The following is a 23,356-nucleotide window of genomic DNA, read 5'->3' as shown; positions in this document are numbered from 1 at the left end:
GAGGAATCTTTGTGGAATCATGAAGAATCTAAAAGATTCCCTTGGGGAAAAAATTTCTCAGTGACAGAATCATGCCAACTTTATACTCAAAAAACCAAAACTTCATGAGGAGTCTGATGGTGTCATCGATTTTCTGATTTGAATGGCGTAATTTCATTCAAACTATAGAGAGGAATCTTGGTGGAAGCATGAGGAATCTAAATGATTCCCTAAGGGCTGAATTTTGACGATTTCAGAACCAATCCAACTTTATACTCATTTGACTTAGCTTTGTGCAAGGAGCATAGTGGTGAAGTGAGTCTTTTTACCTGATTAGGAGAATTCCAGTCAACTAGTGAGAAGGAACCTTTGGGGAATCTTTGAGATTCCCAAGGGTCCATATTTTGAGGGTGACAGAAAGGGATCGAGTTTACATTTATTTAACACAATTTCAAAGCCAAGAATTCAATGATGTATTCCATTTCTTTAGTAGAGCTATGCATTTCATACCATCCTTGAAAGTGGAGGTATATGATCTAGTGATGCCATGTCTTTATTTTGATTTTCTTAGATGATGATTTGATTTTAAGATCCTTGTTTTTGTATTTTGTTAGAGGATCCATTTATGCCAGTTCATGTTAAAGTTTGATATTTTTTCATGCTGAAGGAGAGATTTTATGAGTGATATTTCTTATATAAGAATGTCTCATAGAGAGACACGAAACTCTAGTGAAGGGAGTTCTTCCTTGTATTGAAAAATAACACAATATGTATTCGGCATCATCTTGCAGCAATTAATGGAGTGAACTCCCCACTCTTGACGCTAGGTCCAGCGATGTAGCCCGCACTAGGTGAACTATGTTATCAACTTGTGTGATTACTTTGACTTGATGATTGTAGTTATGCTTTTTCTCCTTTAAAGTATGCACATGTGGTTTTTGATAATCTTCCACATGTAATTCTGCTAACATCTCAAAAGTAAAATATCCTGGTTAATTTTGGTAGTTGATAGAATCTAGATCACCTAGGCACATATGAAGTATTAGTCATTGTAAAATTTTAGTCATTTCCAAAGTTCATGTAAGATTATCTTTGGTGTGCAAAGTTATTTTAGAACTCTTCATGTGCCAAAAATGAAATGTGGGAGGTTTACCAATATCCAGAAAGAGGCATGAATACCTATTCATATTAGTTGATAGGTTCAACAATGTGTTGTGTGGGGGTTTACGTAGTGCATTATATTAGATATCATTTTTGGATTCAACTACGTTAAGTAAGTCATTCACGTATGACCATTTCCATGAGAGGTATTTGTAAATGACTAATTTCTCATGATTTTCGAATAGTTCACTTAGCACTCATTGCATTGGGTGATGCTCACAGGGGTGAAGAAGTGGGATTGAAACTAGTGAAATGAATCACATAGCATCAATCATCACTTCTGGGGCTTGCACTCGGTAACCAGGACTTCCCGAGAGGTCACCCATCCTAGATCGCCTCTGGATCAAGCGCACTTAACTGTGGAGTTTTCCACACAATCAAGCCCACTTAGCTTGCTACCCCATTTGCAAAACCTTAGCAAGTATTGTGCCTCATGATCCATTCATTTAGAGATCCCTTTCCTCTTTTTCAATTTAAGTATGGGGGTTTACGCAATGCATTATATTAGATATCATTTTGGGATTCAACTGTGTAAAGTAAGTCATTCACTTATGACCATTTCCATGAGTGGTAGTCGTAACTGACTAATTTCTCATGATTTTTGAATAGTTCACTTAGCACTCATTACATCGGGTGATGCTCACAGGGGTGAAGAAGTGGGATTGAAACTAGTGAAATGAATCGCATAGCATCAATAATCACTTCTGAGATCTCTAAATGAATGGCTCATGAGGCACAATACTTGCTAAGGTTTTGCAAATGGGGTAGCAATCTAAGTGGGCTTGATTGTGGGGAAAACTCCAGAGTTAAGCGCGCTTGAGCCAGAGGCGATCTAGGATGGGTGACCTCCCAGGAAGTCCTGGTTACCGGGTGCAAGCCCCGGAAGTCATGATTGACACTATGTGATTCATTTCACTAGTTTTAATCCCACTTCTTCACTCCTGTGAGCATCACCCGATGCAATGAGTGCTAAGTGAACTATTCAAAAATCATGAGAAATTAGTCAATTATGACTACCTCTCATGGAAATGGTCATACATGAATGACTTACTTAACGCAGTTGAATCTCAAAATGATATCTAATATAATGCATTGTGTAAACCCCCATACTTAAATTCAAAAAGAGTAAAGGGATCTCTAAATGAATGGATCATGAGGCACAATACTTGCTAAGGTTTTGCAAATTCGGTAGAAAGATAAGTGGGCTTGATTGTGGGGAAAACTCCACAGTTAAGCATGCTTGAGCCAGAGTCGATCTCGGATGGGTGACCTCCCGGGAAGTCTTGGTTACCGGGTGCAAGCCCCGAAAGTGATGATTGACGCTATGTAATTCATTTCACTAGTTTCAATCCCACTTCTTCACCCCTGTGAGCATCACCCGATGCAATGAGTGCTAAGGGAACTATTCAAAAATCATGAGAAATTAGTCAGTTACAACTACCTCTCATGGAAATGGTCATACATGAATGACTTACTTAATGTAGTTGAATCCCAAAATGATATCTAATGTGTTGTGCTTCCTTATAAAAACACCATCAGTGGAAAAGAATCAATGAAAAATGTTATTTTGACAAGTCCGTGTGTAGTTTGGGATACCAAAGAATATAATTTTAGACATAGACATGACATTTCTCAATGCATTTTATACTACATTATGGGAGAAGATGGACCTAAATTTGAAGAGGTCTACAACATTCCATCCTCTGACAGATGGGCATAAATAAGTGGTTAACATGAATTTGGTGTGGATTTTGATGGGTCACAACTAGAAGCATCTGAATACCTGGGATGAAAATCTGGTATATTTATAACACTCTTGTAATAGAGCAGAGCACACTTCTACTAGTAAGTTCCAATTTGAAAGTTGTCTTGGAGATTTTCCACCTTCACTTTTGGATATTAAATATGGGTAGAAAGGAGGAGTAAGGGAGGATATTTCTAGGGATTCCTTGAGGGCTGAAAATATTGAGGAGAATATTAGGAAAATATGTGTATAGGTACAAGAGAAATTTCATAATTTGCTGGAAAAATACAAGGTCGGGCATGATCTGCACATAATAGAGTATTCATTCAAGGTGTAAGATAGAGTATGGTTATAGTTTAATAAGGAGATGCTAGAAGGTCTTGGTAAGAAAATCAAGGCTTTACAATATGGTCTCGTTGAGATAATAGAAAAGTTAGGAGATAACACCTATACAATTAGTTACCCTCATCCATGCAAATTTACTTAGCTATGAATTTAGATTATTTGAAACTATATAAGTCTTCAATGCTAGATCATGAGGAGGAACAATTACTATATTCTATGGAGGATTTGGCACCAAATTCTCAAGGAGAGTTGATAGAAGATAATTTTTTGTAGAAGAGGTTCAAAAATACAAGATAATGGTAGCATGACCTTTGGGAAATTTGGTTGAAGCATCAGGGAATTTTTAGGTCTAAAATGGGCCTCCTAAGGAAAATAATAAAATAATAGTTATGAATTTCTAAAGAAAATAAAATGAAACTACATTTTTATTGTATTTTTTGCTTATCTCCTTATAAATTAACTAAAGTTTCAATTATATACACCATTGGATATGGAATTAAATTCCACATCCAACAAGTACCCACTTTGCATACTTCTAAGTGGACCCACATCAAAAAAAATTGAAAATAGATGAATAAAATGTGTTGAACACACTTTTTCATGTATTTTCATATTTTTTTATGTCACTCCACTCAAAAGTATGCATAGAGTCTACTCATTGGATGTGGAATTTAATTCCACATCTAAGGAGCATCTAGAATTGACATTTGAGTAAACCTATAAAGAGATAAGCCAAAAATACCATTAAAAAAATAGTTTTCTTCTTTTCCCTCCAAAATATTTTCCCCTGGGAATGACATCATCATCTTGAATCCTATTGGTAATTTTAAATTTGATTTTGTTAGTACATTTTTTTGTTTATAGGCCCATTTTTTACCTCAAAATTCCCCTAATGGAATGACTTCTACGAAAAGCTAAATGGTACACCTAAGAAAAGGTGGGGAGTGGGATTTTGTCACCTCATTCAGTGGAATCTTTTAGGGACCAAAACCTTCCAAAATGGGGAGTTGTGATTCAAATTTCATCATGACATTGTTTTACATCTATCTTGATGCTTGAAGAATAGAAAAAGTGAAGGAATCAACTCACTAGAACATTTTTACTGGTGTGACCAAGTTTGGAAAGTTAGGTTCTGAAACCTTCTGAGATAATTTTTAAGCATAAAATGACTTAGTGAAACATCATTTCTTCTATTCTACACACATATACCTTTCCAATGACACAAGAATCACCTGAATCAGAGTCCATTTGTAAAAGTTATCCCACTTAGAAGTTGACCTTCCTACTTTGGCGACCATAATGTGAGAGGATGCCATGTTAGTCACCACTATTCATGGAAAAGGAGATAGCCACATGATCATGATGAAGGATACTATAGAAGAGTCTATATTTTAACTCTAGTTAAGAGTTAAAGGAATCAAACCTAATGAACAGTAGGCCATTAAGCTCTGTTATAACTGGGCCACTAGGAGGAAAAGGGTTTCCATTGTTTTTGAGTGTATTTGTTCCATAGATGATCAAAGTAGCTAAGAGGGATGTGCAGAGAGCACACAAAGAGGCTTTATACATTGTAGTAGCCGATAGGCCATAGACCTTACTTCTTTGTACTCATAACCATTTTTTATGCAAAGAAAGAGAGCATAGTGGCTTCACCTTCCAGCTATGTTCTACATATAATATTAATCATCTCATATATTAAAATATTAATGTTTATAAAATATTATATATCTATATTCACATCTATAAGTTTTGATTAATCAATGACAAAGGTTTTGTAATGATTTAATTGAAATTGATAAACATTAATTGATTTGAATAAACTCTACCCATAGACTATGTAGAAACTTTATTTCAATCAAAAATTCACTATACACTAAGATTACCTAATTAGGTAGGGTTAACGCTACTTTTAAATTAGTAGCCATAGTTAATTTAAATAATTTCTAGTTGATTTCTAATTGTCGAAGGCTTCTTATTTCAACTTAAGGTGGATGAGGATCTCTAGCCCTTTTTTTTTAATTGAGGACCTACATTGATTCTCAAGGGAATATGCTTAGTCTAAATTTTTTTGTTAGGTCGCATTGACTTTTAATAAATTTAAAAAATCATATTTGTGCCAATTGGTTCCCCACCCCCCAATTTCCTAGAGATTTGATATTATTCCAATTCTAATAAGTTCCTCCATGATAAGTTCCTCATTATTATTTATAACATTCATTTATATATGAGAAAATTTTATTTAGCAAAATGGTCCATTAATTTTAATAAATTTAAAAATTTTATTCATGCCAAGTGGCTCCCCACCCACCAATTTCACCAGGATTTGAGATTACTCTAATTCTAAAAAGTTCCTCCATGATAATTTCATCATTATTAGTTATAACATTAATTTATATATAAACAAATTATATTTATAAAAGTGATCCAATTTACAATAAGATGTGTAATTCTATTTTTTGTTCAAGGTAAATTTGACCCATAACCTTTTTATGCATGGTTAATCAAGTAAACGTGTGCATTGGTTAGGAATTCTTTGTGTTTTAATAATATTTTTTGTCATATTTATGAAGCCTTCATCTATATCAATCACATTAATAATTTTATTCTGGTTGTACTAGTTGTATTATCAAAGGAAATTTTCAGTCTTAATTAATTTAAACTAACATAGATTCATCTTAACTCTGGACCCACCAAGCTCTATAATATTTGTATTTATATAAATTTCACCTCTCTATAGATAGAAACAATTTTATTTTTAGTTTGAGCATGTTTTAAAACTTTTTAATGTGATATGAATAGAATTTATTATATAGATAGATATATAGATAACATAGAAAATATTATTGCAAATATCTATTAATTAATTAAATTTAAATACAAAGTTGTGAAATATAATAGTTTCCAATATTAATCATTAATTTAATTTATATATTACAATGGATCATAATTTATAGTTACTATTTACATTACATATATTTCACAGTTCTATATACCCCTATATTTAGAATCCCCAATGGGGATGAAAACTTGGCATTAAATGTTGTCTTATGTCAAATCATGGTTTGTGGGGTTGTATTTCATTGTTATCTATTTTTCGCATAATTATAATTTTCATGCATGCACATTAAACAATAATTTATATAGTTAGCAATTTAAAGGGAAATAAACCCTCATATTGTTAATTTCATATTTTTTTCTATAATTTGTCAGATCTATTGGAATATCCACACAAGTTTACATATCAGTTTAGGTAGAAGAAACTTTAAAAAATTAGTAATTACTTTCATAATGATTTTATAAATAAAATTGTAGAGAGAGACATGCCAAAACTTTCTTGATCCATTTTATTTATCTGCATTTGGGATTAAGGAAAAAAATATGGAATTGAGGGAATGTAGGAAAAAAGAGCATCTATGAGAGTCCTCAACAAATTCCATATGTCATGTTGGATTATTGACCAATAGGCATGGAAGAAGTTAGAGGTGCATGCATTTGGTCTTCACAAAAATTCTTTTGGCATATTTGTATATACTTGTTCCACTTATGATAAGGTGATTTCCCTTATTACACCTTCATTGTGTTCTTGAGTGATCAAGTGAGGGATGTTCTTTGTTATATTATTAATTTTTTCCCAATGATCTGACCATTTTTCGAAGAGAAAGGAATAATAAATTATTATCTCATTCTCATTTTCTTCATGAGCACTAATTTTGTTACCTTGGCTATCTCTTATGGTTGAAAATGTACTATGGTGATGATGATGAATTATCAATTTATGAAAGAACTTTTTGTTTCTTTTCTCAACTTTAATCCAATGCCCTTAAGGATTTTAACTTTATGGCATATCTTGTTATCTTCTCCAAGCTTATTCTTGACTCTAAAGACAATATTCTTGATAAGTGAGACCATTGCTTCATTTTTCTACAATCATTCCTTGTTATATCAACTCCATTTGTTCATGTATCTCTCACTAGGATTTGAAGACAATTCCAAACTCCTCCTTTTTTTCACTACTTAAGACACAGTTGGATATATTTAAGTCATTTTTGAAAAGAAAACATCATGATGCTTCACTCAAGTATTACCTCATCCCACAATTCTACTCTGTTATCGAAACTGAGGGGTGATTAAGACAAAAAAAATAAAAATGAGAAGCATAATTTTTGGGGATTCCTTTCTACTTGAGATCAAGGCATATTGGCTAGAGATTAAAGTGAGAAATAGGTGGAATTGTTTCTTTCATATAGAGGATAGTGGCCATAAGAAATTCTAAGGAGAAAGTGATCTAAAGTTGAGGAATCTTTTGGTCTCCCCCCATTCTTATTTTTCCATCCATGCATCCCACTACGAATCTAGGTCTATCATATTTAAGTTTTCAATCATTTACTTAAAGAAATCGATGTCTACTTCCAATCTATGGATTCCTCCAAAATTTATTCTATTGATTTAACAATTCTAAAATTAAATTGGAATATCCAACAATTATCTCCAAGGCTAATATGAATGTGTTAATGGGCCAGAATTACCTCACCAACAGTAGGGTCTCCCCGGTGTGAAGTCCCAAGTACAACTCACACCATTTGGGATATGAGCCCCATCCAATTTGTGAACCCAACTCCCAGAATGTGTGTGTGTTACTCTTGGCTTTGAAATGTAGAGAAATAAATACGAGACCAAGTGTAAAGTGACTACATAATGAGGACAAAATCAACCCTCAATTCATAGATTGCAGAACATAATATAAGAAAGTAACAACAAAATAATGAGGTGGAGTATGCCTTAAGAGAGAATTAGATAGCTAAGACTAAGTTAGATATACACAACTAGGATAGTGCTAGAAACCAACTACAAATTATTTCACAATCAATTACTAAAATTTACATAGAATGAAGTGCAAAGATTGAAAGAAAACATACAAGTAACATGCAACGAATTAGTTCCTTAACATGTAACCGGTATGTAAACACACATGCATACATGATTGGAATACTAGTTAGCTAATATAACCAATAGAGGAATGGACGCGATCAATGCATGAAGTGAAAATATTCTCATTAATATTGCTACAGTTTCAAATACATGTACCAAAAGCTCGTCAAAACCCATTAGTGAAATGAGAGCGGCTCATAATCGCTCCCTATAATCTAACATGAGTAGATGCGCTCAAAGCTTTTAATCCTACAACTATTCTACAAGATTTAAATGTCAACCACCCCCACACCACCCCCCCCCCCCCCCCCCCCCCCCCCCAAATGAATCAGGCTTGAGGGTCTTTTATGCAAGTGGGTGAGTTATTGTTCACCTCTCTCATGTGATTTCAAATTCCCTCATTACCTACCCACACACATAATTATTTTCACTCCAGGTGACTCTTGGATGACCTTTTATTTCTAATCATTTGCAATATCATTACAATACAATAAATAAAATAAATTAGGCTTTGGGGCTTATGCACACAGATCCATAGTATTAGCAATCACCCTAGAATATTCAAATTTGAAATTTATCATGTCCATCTTGTTAGGGATTTAAAGCATGACTGAATTTGCTGTCAAAACCTACTATACATTAAATTGACCATACACATAGGATTTTGAACCATTCCTGCATAACAATTAGAAGAACTTGCTAATGTCTTCATAAAATATAAATATTCTTAACAACACAGAACTTATATTTAAATGTCCCCTGATTCTTCTACAGAAATGGGTAAACCTTAATAAATGAAATCATAAAAGAAAATAGGAAAGGAGAGGGTGATAGTTGTATAAAGCTAAGGTGAAATATCCAGTCAACGCATCATTATCTTTTGCAATTTTTATAGGGATGTTTTATTTCTAAAAATTTTGCATTACCACTTTATACATTCCTATCGCTATAATCTTTAGGATTCATGACACTCTCATGCATAAATCAACCTTTGCATGACTGCGGGAATTAATCCCTATTATAACTAGAAAACTATAATATTCATAATATAACAAACAAGACACAATAGATTTAGTGTCATATTAAGAGAATTCATGTAAGGCAATAGGATTCCAACCATCTTTATTTTTGCAAAGAAAGAAACCAAGAATTAGGGCACTGCATAAAATGTTCCAACATAATAAAATGTAAAATTCTCTAACATAATAAAATATGAAAAAATAATATCAATCATCTCTTACCATTTCACGAATGAGGTCATTGTTCTTTTTGTTGCTATTTAGGTCACAATTAATCTCCTTTGTCTTTAAATATTTAACTGAAAGTTTATTGTAGTTGAGGTTTGGAAGCAAGAATTTATATCCTTTGAAAAAATTCTTTCTCTTTAAACCTTTAGTTTCGTAATGGAGCACTTCTTTGCTTGAATCTTGAAAGTAAAAAAATGGTTCTTATTGTGGAATCTCCGGTACTAAGTCAAAAGATATAAACCACAGATGTCTTAAATCCATTATCATGATTTAAATCTCTTTTCACTCTTTTGTTTTCATTGGTGGTATAGAATAAGTATGAGATCCTAAGGCACATATTGGAATGGGAACGCTAATGTACCATAGGTTAGCATTTCATTGAGATAGTGAAATTCACCCTAGATGTATCTAAATATGTTTAATATGATGGCACATCAAATTAATTCGTTCATGAAATAGTCAAGGATACTTGGGGATCTAGTAGTAATTATCACTCCCAATTTTATTCTTACTTGTGAGAGCATATAACTAGTTTTAGCAAAATAATATAACCCAATCTACTGTGCCATAAGGAAAGTGAAAAAATATAGGAAACACTAAGCATAACAGGGGTATAGGTATGATGAGGAGCAATGAAAGAAACAAGGACTTGAAGGCCATGTAAATAAGTAAAGTTATCATATTACTGTTGGTCTCAATATGTCTTTGAGAATGTTGATCTTACACAATACAAAAAGAAGAATAAGGTACAATATCCTAAACAATAAACTCATTGAAATTCTAGGAACATGATCAATATTAAAAATTGACTCATTATTTCCAATACTTATCCACCAAGATCACTCTTGTATATTTAACCAGGACTTCATCCCAATGTTATAGCTAGAAACACATTTGTTTACCAGGAAGTTGTGTACTGAGAAAGAGAGGATACATCCTCATGTTTTCCTTTTGAATCAAAACAATTAATTTAGATCACATATTTGTCGAAAAAATTTATTTGGGTTGGACATCGTACCCTCTTCCATACTATCAAAATTTTTCAACTTGATTTATGGTTAAGTATATGGAATTATCCAAAACGATAATTTCCGCCTGTAAAACAAAAGAAATGAATTTCATAATTCTCCATCACTTTGAGTAGCGTGCTTAATGATTTGTATTTTTTCATTACCTAATAAAAATGCCTCTTTTGATATCATTACCATAGCTATGTGTTTTTTGTATATGTTGGGTCCTTTTATGCATGGGTTGAAATAATGGTATTCAACATCTCCATCTATATAATCCTTTCTTGCAGCAATAATGAAATAACATATATAACCTCTTGCATGTGATTAATATATCACCTTTGAAATGATTAATATATAGCCTTTCCAATAGCCTAACAATTGTAATATTTTGTACCATTTAAAACCTCCCATCACACACCTATTAACATATTATTTATTACCTGTGTTTCTATACCTTTGATCATGGCGAGATTTATCCCTTCAGCGCATTAGCATTGTAATATCATTCAATGTATTGTATTATCACATCTGTACAATGCATGTATTATATCTCATGTGTATCCTTTGCCTTCAATTCACCCTTGTAATATATTTCTTCAATCCAGTTTGTTAATATAGCCTCAATGTAGCTTGTCAATATAGCCTCCAATTTCAAAGATGTATACTCATATATAACCTCCAAGAGTGCTGAGTATGATGCAATTTAATATCTATCTTTCCTTTTCAATGCATTTATATTATCATCATTAGCAACTCACCTTATTTATGATTTTCAATGCATCCGTTGTTTGGGTTATCAAATGAAACCTTATATAGTTTTTAATGCTCCTTCAATAGAATCTTTACATTTGACTTCAATGTAGTGTATTGTATATTCTTCCAATGCATTTAATATATCTTTTCTCAAACACATTGCTTTATTTCCCATTCAACATATTTCACATCTCTTTTCTCCAACACATTGTTTTATTTTCCATTCAACATATCGCATATCTCTTCGACATAATACATTACCCATTGTAATCAAAATTAATTGTATTATCCTTTAAATGTAATACATTATCCACTACAATCACAGCAAATTGTACTGTGTTTTACCATATCGATGCATTGTATTATGGTGTGCCCTCAACACCCTTAACACCGTTCAGTTTGGCTTCAATGGAGCCTTGCAGGCGCTTCTTAATGTGTGTAAAACGCTTTGCAACATTGTAATCTTACCTTTGTAATGAATTTCATTTGTAGTGTTTATATACTGAAATGCATCGTTTGTATTAGCCTCCAAGGAAATGTGATATTATTCCTTTTCTTCAATGCATTACCTTTGCTGGAAGATACTCCCTTTGAAATTCAATGTAATATACATTTGCAATGTATTGCAATATCCCTGAAACCTATTGTATACTCTATGCTCCTATGCATTACAATAGGTCATTATTAGGTCCCTATACTACTAGTGTAACCCCTTATTGTTATTAGTGCATTCCCATTATTAAATTTTTGTGCCCATGTAGTCCACATATTGTTATTATTGTGCCCCATAGAAGCCCACTATTGTTATTATTGTGCCTTTACATTATTATTGTTATGTCGGCTCTGATTATATTATGACCCCTTAGACCCTTATATATAGAAAGGGGGTATTTTCATTTGTATCATCCAAGAATTGTTCATTTGTGTAATGTAAAGGAGATTGCCCCCTCGAAGAGGTTGAATTCTAAGGTGTTTATCTCTCTTTTCTATATTTTCGTGGGCTGGTTTCATAACATTTGGTATCAAAGCTTTGGCTTCTAGGATTTTGCCGCTCCAAATAGGTCATCGTGGAATTTTCGCTATAGATTTTTCACTACGAAATTTCAGAAGCTAAAACAAAAACCCATTTGAGACGAAATCAGTCTTCATCTCCAGTCAAAATTTATGATCTTCTATTGCTATTTTTTCGGAGATATGATCTGGGGAAGTTAGGGTTTTGAAGAACTTGAGAATTCCATCTCAAACAGGTCATTGTGGAATTGTCGCTATAACTGTTTTTCTGTGAAGGTTCAAACTCTGAAATTAAAAACCATTTGAGCTGCAATTTTGGTGAAGTTTGGGCCCAAGTTTCCGATATTTTTTAGCTATACTTTCAGAGATACAGTCCAAGACATTTAGGGTTTCTTTTGGCTCCCAAATTACATCCTAATCGGGTGACTTTGGGAAAATCATCATAACTTTCTCTCTGAGAATCAGATTGAAATTTCGTAAGAAGTTGTAAAAAGAGGACAGCATGTAGCTTTATGTGTATTGGTTTTAGTTCCTAATTTTGAAACAGGGACACATGGAACTTCGTATGAGTGTGCTTTATTGAACTAGTCTATACTCAGGTCATTGTGGGAGATTTGACATAACTCTTCCTTGCAAAATCAAATCTTGATTAGACTTGTGGTGTTAGAAATAGAACTCAGAGGGCTACTATAGGAAGAAATTCCAAAACTTGGCAATCTGAAATTATGGAGTTACAGTTGTTTCAAGGTCTAGCTCCTAAAATCAAGAAAAGGCGATATGAGGAAGTTTGATGGCAAGGATCCGGTAAATTGGATACTACAGATGGAGCAATATTTTGACCTACATGAGGTGAAACTATTACAAAAGGTATGCATTACATCTTTATATTTAGAACCAGATCAATTTTTATTGTATAAAGGGCTTTGTTCTCGTAAACCACTTGTTACGTGGTAAATTTTCACTGAGGAAATGGTAGCACATTATGAGGATACAAAGAGCAACACTTTCTTTAGCCAATTTCTAAATCTCAAACAAAAGTGTTCAATGGCAGAGCACATTGAGGACTTTCAAAAATTGAATATAAGGGAAAATGATATTCCAGAGAAGCATAGGATTTATGTCTCCATAGGTACTTTAAAGGATAACATTCGACATGAGGTTCATCTTTGGGAACCAAATTCATTGGAGAAGGAATCCAAGTTGGCAAGAAAAGTGGAAAGCAAAATTATGGAAACAAGGAAGTCTACCCCTCACAACTATAAATATGGAAGTGTTGTTTCTCCTAGCCTTCCACAACCTACAAGGTTGACACCACAACAATTGGAAGAAAAAATAGCAAATGGGCTTTGTTACAATTGTGATAACAAATACATTAAAGGTCATAAGTGTGCTGAGAAGAGATTATTTTACATAGATTATGAAGAGAAGGAAGAAAAGGATCAAGAAACGTCAAAACAAGAGGATATACACCAGGAATCAACCCCAGAGAAAGAAGAAATGAATCCCACCATATCTTGTAAAGCTTTGGAAATAATTACCACTCCTCAAACTCTCAAGATAGGACATATCAAGAAGAAAATGGTTCAAGAAGTGAAAGATCACATCGAGAACGAAAAAATGAATCCTACCATATTTTGTAATGCATTGGTCGGAATTACCACTCCTCAAACTATCAAGATAGAAGGACATATCATGAAGAAAAAGGTAATAGTGTTGATTTATTTGGGTAGTACCCATAATTTTATTCATTGTAAGATAGCCAAGGAATTGAATTTCTTCATATATCCAGCACCAGAGTGTCAAGTGATGGTTGCAAGTGGAGGAGCCATAAATTTCTTTGGAAAGTGCCATAATATCAAGCTATCCATGTGAGAATATTTATTGAATAGCCCAATGCTTTCCATTGTAATGTGTGGTGTTGATGTTGTACTAGGTGTCCAATGGCTAAAATCCTTGGGTACAATAGCTTTTAATTTTCAAGAACTTATCATGAAATTTTCTTCGGGAGGAAAGGAATTTGAATTAGAGACTCCCAAATGCCTCACACATATTCATGAGCATGATCATTCTATTCATTTGATTACGGGAAGTGTTCCTCCAAACATCAGGCCTTACAAATATCCCTATGCCCAAAAGAGTGAAATTGAATGTATGGTTGCAGAAATGCTAGAGGATGGTATAATTCAACCTATTCAAAGTTCCTTCTCTACTCCAGTAGTATTGTTGGAAAATAAGGATGGGTCATGGTGCATGTGTTCAGATTATAGAGATCTCAACAAACTCATTATTAAAGATAAATTTTCCATTCATGTCATTGATGAAGTATTGGATGAATTGCATGGATTAATTTACTTCACCAAGTTGGATCTTCATTCGGGATATCATCAAATAAGAAGAAGACTGAAGACATTCTGAAAACAACAGTATTGAAGAAAGATGAATTTTCATGGACTCCAGAAGCAACAACGACCTTTGAACATCTTAAAGAGGTAATGTGCCAAGCACCGGTCTTAGCTCCGCCAAACTTCACAAAAACCTTTATTGTGGAACATGATGCATTAGGAAATGGAATTGGTGATTTTTTAATGCACGAATAAGGACCCATTGCTTTCTAAAGTCATCCAATCAAAGGAAAGTATTTACACAAAGCTATTTATGAGAAGGAAACGTTTGCAAGACTACATGAACTTAAGAAATGGCGACCTTACATAATGAGAAGATTCCAGTTCAAACAATATTACCAAAATTTGATGAGGAAGGAAAAATCATATTGGAACCTAGAGCAGTAACAGAAACAAGAACCTAATAGCTAGGAAATTGATCAATTTCAGAGTATCTCATCAAGTGGAAGAACTTACTCGCTGAAGATTCCACATGGGAGGACAAGAATTTTATATAGAAGCATCCATAAGTACTCAAGCATCGAGGACAACACTTTTTGAAGGAGAGGAGCATGTTAGGTCCCTATACTACTAGTGTAACCCGTTATTTTTATTAGTGCATCCCCCTTATTATATTGGTATGCCCATATAGTCCCCATATTGTTATTATTGTGCCCCATAGAAGCCCATTATTGTTATTATTGTGCCCTTATATTATTATTGTTATGTCGGCTCTGATTATATTATGACCCCTTAGACTCATAAATATAGAAATGAGTTATTTTCATTTGCATCATCCAAGAATTGTTCATTTGTGTAATGTAAAGGAGGTTGCCCCCTCGAAGAGGCTGAATTCTAAGGCATTTATCTCTCTTTTCAATCTCTTTGTGAGCTGGTTTCATAACAGTCATTGAAATATCATTACATCCTTTTTTATTATTACATTTCATTGTCATATATCCATTATGTTGTATTGCAATGCCTTGCATCCATTTCATTGCATTATAATGTGTTGATATGTCCCCATCGCATCATCGCATCCTTTAGATATAACCTTGAATAAGAATTTTTAATAACCTTGTTGCGACCTTGAAATGCGATGAATCACTATGTTATATCATAGAGAGGCAATATTCTTGCACCCCTCATTCCATGTGCATAGGATGTTGTTACCACCTCCTTATAAGATTATGGTTTTCAAAATGCCCATGCTTATTATGGTTTAATGTTTCTTTGAAATCATAGCTTGTCCATTTCCGAGATTCACATGAATAGGTGTCTCTTTGTACATTTCATTCTTTGGTGTGTTGTATGGGCCACCATCATGATAACATTTATTTTTTCTTCATTCTATAGGTCATTTCCCATCGAGGAACATTTTCCCATAAGAAGGGACTTTTCCTCCACATGTAAGAATAATTACCATCACACCATACGAGCTCATCATCCAGACAATTAATATATATCCTAATGCTTTGTGTGAGGGAGAGAAAAACATTATTGGTTTCATGTTGACTGATGAAACCTAAAATGCACACTAACTAAAATATTCCAAGCAACAACTCCAAGAGAGATTCCAAAAAGATGTTTCTAATGTCTTCTCTTGAAACACGTTTAATGCATAATGTGGTAATTTGAAAGTTTACTCTTGAGTTCATGACAATATATATACAAACCCTCTTCTCTATCTATAATCAAGGAAATATATGAGAATTTAAGTCTTGCATCATCATCAAATCCCTTTGAAAGAAAATAATATCTAATAGTCAACAATAAGGTGTTGGAGGTTGCATTAATTTGGCAACAAAATCTCAGGCTTGAAACCCATCCAATAGCTTGAAAAACAATCCAATATCCAAGTACAAAAACTAGCTTAATGGAAATGATGTACAATCCAACCTCCAACAATGATTATGCAACTAACATGATTAAAAATTCTATGGAATTCTCATGAAGATTAAGGCTTGAAGATGCAAATTAGGGCATGGGAATTGAAGGTGAAACATGTTCAGCAACAAAAGATGCATGCCTATAATTTGCATAATATACCATGGAGAGTATGAAGTTTGAGAATGGATTATGAAAAAACTAAATTCACAAACTCTAATGCATTCAATAAAATGTGAACCAAAATGAAGTAAGAATGTCTTCTTTATCCAGGCAATATACATTCATGGTTTTTTAATTGCAACGCATTTCATGGTAGTGAGTAGATGAAGAGTAGGTGAATGAGTCAAAACCTTGATAACATATAATGCATTGAAAATGGCATAAACCAAGTCAAAGTAATGACGGCCACAAGAAATGAGCCTAGTGAAGACATCAACAACCATATGGCTTGATGACAGCTAGGCCATTGAAATATATGATCAATCTAATCCATAGACATAGCCATTGAAGCCTTGAAAAGCAAAGGGGGACCCGAAATTTGAATGTTAGGCTAAACTTTTGAGCATTGTAGTAGCAGCTACAACAAAATGGCATGAAGATATATCAAAAAGGTAATATTTTATATTTTGGAATGTCAGTCATAAACGTTGGTGAGACATCTTATTTCTTCCAAACCAATCAATTGAACTTTAGTTGTTGATGGTTTATGGGTGGAAAATAGATTAGAAAGTGAAATCTTAAAAGTATTTTAGAGAAAACGTTAGGCCTCCTAATCCTCCTTATGCATCTATAGCCATTGATTTGTAACGTTTCCATCTAGAATAAGCCATCTTCAAAAGTAATTCACTAAAACAGTTTCTTTCCTAAAGAATTATAATAATGGGAACACTCAATTTCCTAAAGCCTTATAATTATTGGAACACTTAGTTTCTTGAATAATCTAAATAGCTGGCTTCTCTTTTATGATTTCATTTATGAGAATATTGTGCTTTATTTTCCCATTCAGACCCCTTATATTCCAAGATATGGTCTTTATTATGAACTAGTGTGTGGGCTCAAACTTATCTACCATTGATATGAATCAGATCCATAGAAGACTGTCAAAGAACCATGAATAAATCAGGTCGCGACAAATCACTAAGAAATTTAAAAGCAGTGATCAAAAACACCCCTGAACTAGTGGCAATGGCAGCCAATGTGGAACGACGAGGACCTCAGTCAAAGCGCACTGACCGAGGCCCATGGAGACCACGCAGGAGGCCAAAGTAGCCCCTGGAAACCCCGGAATGGGAAAAGGGAGCGGATTTTGATGCGCGATTAACGCTCACTAGGTGAACAGGGCCAAAATGGAAAAGCCTGAGCACTCGGTCGCATGGGGAAACCGGAGGACCGTGGGTGGAAAAGCGTAAAGCGCTAACGTACAAAGGTGGGACCCACGCTCTGGAAATTGGTATTTTTGATTGGGGTGCCCTTAAACAGTAGGAGGTTTTGGATGAGAGCGGAGCGATTCCATACAATAATCAACATGTGGCAGACAAAGGTGAGAGAAAACCTCCGTTGATTGCACGCTATCACTCGAGCAAGTCAACCGCACAAAACGTGCTTATGGGGTCGGATCTGGAGGGCCCAGATCGGATGGCTGAGATCACGCTCGATGGGAAGAAGAAGAATTGACACGGAATTAAGCTTAATTTTAAAGGGATTTGAAATCTGTTTGACCGCCACGGTGGAGGAAGAACGCATCCACGACGTAATTGAAGAAATGAACCGACGAAGCATGCTGGCGCCATTTAGAGGAGGACAAGTGGCAACCCCCTAAGCGTTGATGATGACATCGAATAGGGAACTCCAAGCACAGCTGCAGAAGGTGAATCGACAGAGGCAGAAGAGGAACCAAATAGGAATAGGGATCGAATGGCTAAAGCCATGAATAAGGACAGTTGAATCAAGAGTAGTCAGCTGAGAAGTCGAGAGATGGAATAAGTGGAACAGTGAATCCCGAGAGGAGGACTGAACATATAGAGTAGTAAAGCAAGGCGGAAGGGACAGAGGGCCAAGCTGATCAGCAGTAGCATCGAGCACTAGAGATTCCTAAGATTCAAGCCATCCCATGGAGGATCTGTCCAAGTTGAGCACCACATAGGACTCATGCCATTGTAGACTAGATGGTCATAGAGCTAGTAGGAAGAAGAAGAGTTTGTGTACTCTAGTGGCTTGGTAAATCCAACGACCACCTTGCCAAGCAAAACCTACTTCAGGTGAACTCACATTAAGTCCCTGTATTGTAAATTCTGTACCCAAAGGCACAATAAAACAACGCCACCATTGAAAGCTAGACCGGAGACGTAGCCCTGGAGCATAGGGCGAACTCCTTATTAAAATTATTTCTGTCTTTGTGTTTTCTTAATGTATTTCTCTGTTGTCTTTCCATTTTATTGTCTATGTATTGGCAATCTGATCGATCTGTTGCTGCAATAACACATAACACACACTAGCACATGATTCTATAATACCTTAGTTTAATAAATCCTTAACTGATGTCACTCATAGGGTGAATATCAGATCAAATGGTATCAGAGCTCTAGGCTATAAGGTTAGACAAACTTGTGTTGGTTTAGGTGTGAATGCTCACAAGATCAAAGCTCAAATTAGGAGAAGGAGAGTTGGTGGAAACTAATCCTGAAATTGGGAGAGTCTATTCTCAAAAGACAATGTCAGAAGAAGGTTCTATAGGGCTAGACCCTCAATTCATAGAGAGTTTCCTAGCTATAAAGTCTATGGTTGAAGAAATGTACAGAGACTTTAGAAAGAAAAAGGTGGAAGGTGCATCAGGCTCTAAGCAAGATAAAGAAGAAGATGAGTCTCACCTCCATGACAACTCCAAAGGAAAGGGGAAAGAGGAAAACTTTCTCACACCTCCTAATTGCCCTGTGTATAATAAGAAAGCATCTTTGATTAAGTTAGATGTTAAATTTTATTTTCCTATATATGATGGAGAGCTAAATGCTGAAAAGTTGAACAATTGGATTAGACAAATTGATGTGTATTGCAGGGTACAGAACATAACCTCAGACAAGAGTAAGATGCAGCTGGCAATCCTACACCTAGGAGGCACTGCCTTGGTTTCGTGGGAAGGCAGAACCCAAGCTGATATAAAAAGACATGGTAAGATCATCTCTATCTAGAGTGACTTTGTTTTTGCAATCAAAAAGCAGTTCTATCCATTGGCCTACATGCAACAAGCCATGATGAGTTGGCAAACTCTTTGGCAGTTGAAAGGGAAAAGTGTGCAAGGGTACACTCAAGAGTTCAGAAAGAGAGCATTGATATTGGGTATCTCATTAAACTCACCATAGACTCTTTTGAAGTACATTGGTGGTCTACACAGCTACAGGAGGCATACCATCCTCATGTTTAATCCCACTAGTATAGATGAGGTATATGTACAAGCTACTCATCTAGAAGCTAGAGGAAAGAATGGAAATCCAAAAGTTGGGGGACCATATCAACCCACTGTAAGAAAGAGCAAGGAGGAAAGAAAGCAGAAGTGGAAGGCAAGGAAGGCTAACACTACACAGAAAGCTAAAGCTTCATGCACTCACTATAAAAAGGAGGGGCATGATGATGAGCATTGTTGGATTCTGCATCCAGAGCTAAGACCTAAGAAGTACGAGGGCAAGAAGAAGAAGACAACTACAACTATTTAGAAATATTTGGGGTCAGAATTGGGATATGAAACAACTATAGCAGCCAAAATAATAAAAGGTAAGATTTTTGAAGCATCTACTAGTAATTCTGCTCAATCTGTTATTGATGAAGAAAATGAGAGAAAAAGACATGAGCTTTTCCATATTCGAGTTATTTCCAAAAATCAAAAGATTGATACTTTGTTTGACAATGGCTCACAAGTAAATCTAATTTCTGAAGCAATTGTAAAGAAATTGGGATTAGCAACTACAACTCACAAGAAACCATACCCATTAGGATGGTTGAATGATAAAGCACAACTATAAGTGACTAGACAATGCAAACTCAAGTTTTCTTTTGGGTCAACATTTGTATATGAGGTTGAATTAGACATAATTCCTTTGGATATATGTGTAATTGTTTTAGGAAGCCCTTACTTGTATGATAGAAAGGCTATTTTATATAGAGCTGAGAACAAGTATCTACTTGTTAAAGATGGAATTGAATACTTTGTAAGAGCTCATAACCTTAAGAATAATTACACTCTCCTAAACTCAGGACAGATGAAAAGAATTATTAATTCATGCAAACAATTCTTACTGATGGTTGTAAAGGAAAAGAAACCTGATAAAACCAATGTATTTGAGGGCTGTAATGCTAAACAACAAGATGATATAGAAAAGTTTGTTTCAGAGTACGATGTCTTGTTTCAAGAACCTAAAGGTCTGCCACCCAAAAAGGGAATAGTACATGATATTATTTTGTATCAAGATGTTCCTTTGCCTAACATTGGGATGTATAGGTTGTCTGCTTCAGAGAATGCTGAAATCAAGAAGCAGGTGTAGGAGTTGCTCGAGAAAGGGTTCATCGGGCCTAACGCATCACCATGTGGATCACCAATCATTTTGGTGAGAAAGAAATATGGCTCATGGAGAATGTGCATTGATTACCGAGCACTGAATAAGATAACAATAAAAAATCATTATCCCCTTCCTCGCATAGATGATCTTCTAGATCAATTAAAAGATGTTGTTTATTTCACCAAGCTAGATTTGCACAGTGGATGGCATCAGGTCCGAGTTGCAGAGCAAGATGCATGGAAGACCGCTTTCAAAACAAAGCAGGGATTGTATGAATGGCTGGTTATGCCTTTTGGCTTGACCAATGCTCCTACTACTTTCATGAGATCAATGAATGATTTACTCAGACCTTTTCTTGATGATTTTGTTATTGTGTATCTGGATGACATTCTGATTTTAAGTAAAACGTGGAAAGAACATTTAAAGCATGTTAAGCAGACATTAGATGTTTTGGAAAGAGAAAAAATTTATGTTAAGCTCTCAAAATGTGAATTTGACAAAACATATCTAAACTACTCGGGTCATATAGTAGGGGGAGGTGAATTGAAAATAGATCCCTCTAAAGTGGTAGTCATTGTGAACTGGTCTAAACCTAGGTCTGCTACAGAAGTGAGAAGCTTCTTAGGAGCAACAAAATATTGGAGGAAGTTCATTTCTATCTTCTCCTTGATTACAGCTCCCTTATATGCTCTAACAGGATTGAATAAGGTGTTTCAGTGGGGAGGCAAACATCAGAAAGCCTTCAACACCTTGAAAGAGAAAATTAGTACAACACATGTACTAGCATTGCCTGATTTACAAAGAAAATTTGAGATCCAAACTAATGCCAATGACTATGCCATGGGAGCACTGTTGACACAACATGGTAAACCCATATGTTATCATTTTGAGACTTTTAATCCTGCAGTAGTTAACTATCCTACATATGATAAAGAATTGTATGCATTAGTTCAGAGTGTGAAAAAGTGGAAACATTACTTAATTGGAAAAGAGATAGTAATACATACTGATCATCATCCACTTCAATATCTACACTCCCAAACTAAGTTGCAACAATCAAGACATTACAGATGGATGGGGTTTCTACAACAATTTCATTTAGTCATCAGATATAAAAAGGGCATACATAACAAGGTTGTAGACATGTTATCTAGACCCATTATAAATGCATCTACCATACTTAAGCATAATTCAGTGCTACATGAAAGCTACATAGAACAATATGCTCAGGATATGGACTTTAAAGATGTATATGCAACTTTGAGTCAAGGGAAAAGAGTAGAAGAATTGGACTATCACATAAAGGAACGACTCTTATATCATTGTGGGAAACTCTGCATTCCACAAACCAAGAGAGTAAGGATAATTAGGGAAGCACACACTTCTCTCATATCAGGTCACTTTGGGGTAAGTAAAATAGTTTCACAACTGCAAATATTCTTCTATTGGCCAAAAATGAATGAGAGAGTTTCTAGGTATGTAAGAGGATGTGCCATGTGTGCTAAAGGCAAGCCTAGCAATAGAAAAATAGGCTTGTACACTCCATTGCCAGTTCCTTCTCACCTTTGGGAAAGTGTTTCCATGGATTTTGTTGGAGAACTGCTTAAATCTAGGAAAGCTCATGACTATCTATAAGTTGTTATGGATAGGTTCAGCAAGATGTGTATTTCGATACCTCGTAGAAAACAGATTACAGCTAAACAAACTGCAAAATTTTTCTTTGAACATGTATGGGTTCATTTTGGATTACCCACTTCCATTGTATCTGATTGAAACACCCGATTTGTGGGGAAGTTTTGGTCGAGTCTGTGGGAACTAATGGAAACCAAACTGAAGACAAGCACACCTTTTCATCCACAAACAAATGGCCAGACAGAAGTAGTAAATAGGACAGTGATCCAGTTACTGAGAGGATATTGCAGTAAACATCCTAAGCTTTGGGCTGAACACTTGTGTTATGTGCAGCATGCTTACAACAAAGCCAAACACTCTTCTACACAGAGATCTCCTTTTGAGACTTGTTTTGGTTTCACACCAAGGTCTCCTTTGGATTTTGTCTTTGGTAAGGATGCCATGGTTGAAGGACACAGTGATGTGGACAAGGCAACTAGGTTCATTGAATAGATCTAAGAGATCCACTAGGCAGTACAGGAATAGTTGGAGAAGAGCCAGGCCAAGTATAAAGCTAGGCATGATAAGCATCGGATGGAGCATAGTTTTCAAGTTGGAGACCAAGTCTAGTTGTATCTCAGCAAGGACATGCTGCAAGGTGAAGGTAAAAGGTGAAAGCCTATTAGGTATGGACCTTTCAGGATACTTGAGAATATTGGTGAAAATGCTTTTTTCCTTGATTTAC

This window comes from Pinus tabuliformis, chromosome 1_1, assembly GCF_031772625.1.
Source record: "Pinus tabuliformis cultivar Carrire ecotype Pingquan chromosome 1_1, CPIR1, whole genome shotgun sequence".
NCBI classification, from domain to species: domain Eukaryota; kingdom Viridiplantae; phylum Streptophyta; class Pinopsida; order Pinales; family Pinaceae; genus Pinus; species Pinus tabuliformis.
The sequence above is the reverse complement of the archived record's forward strand: the minus strand, read 5'-3'. Positions refer to the sequence as shown.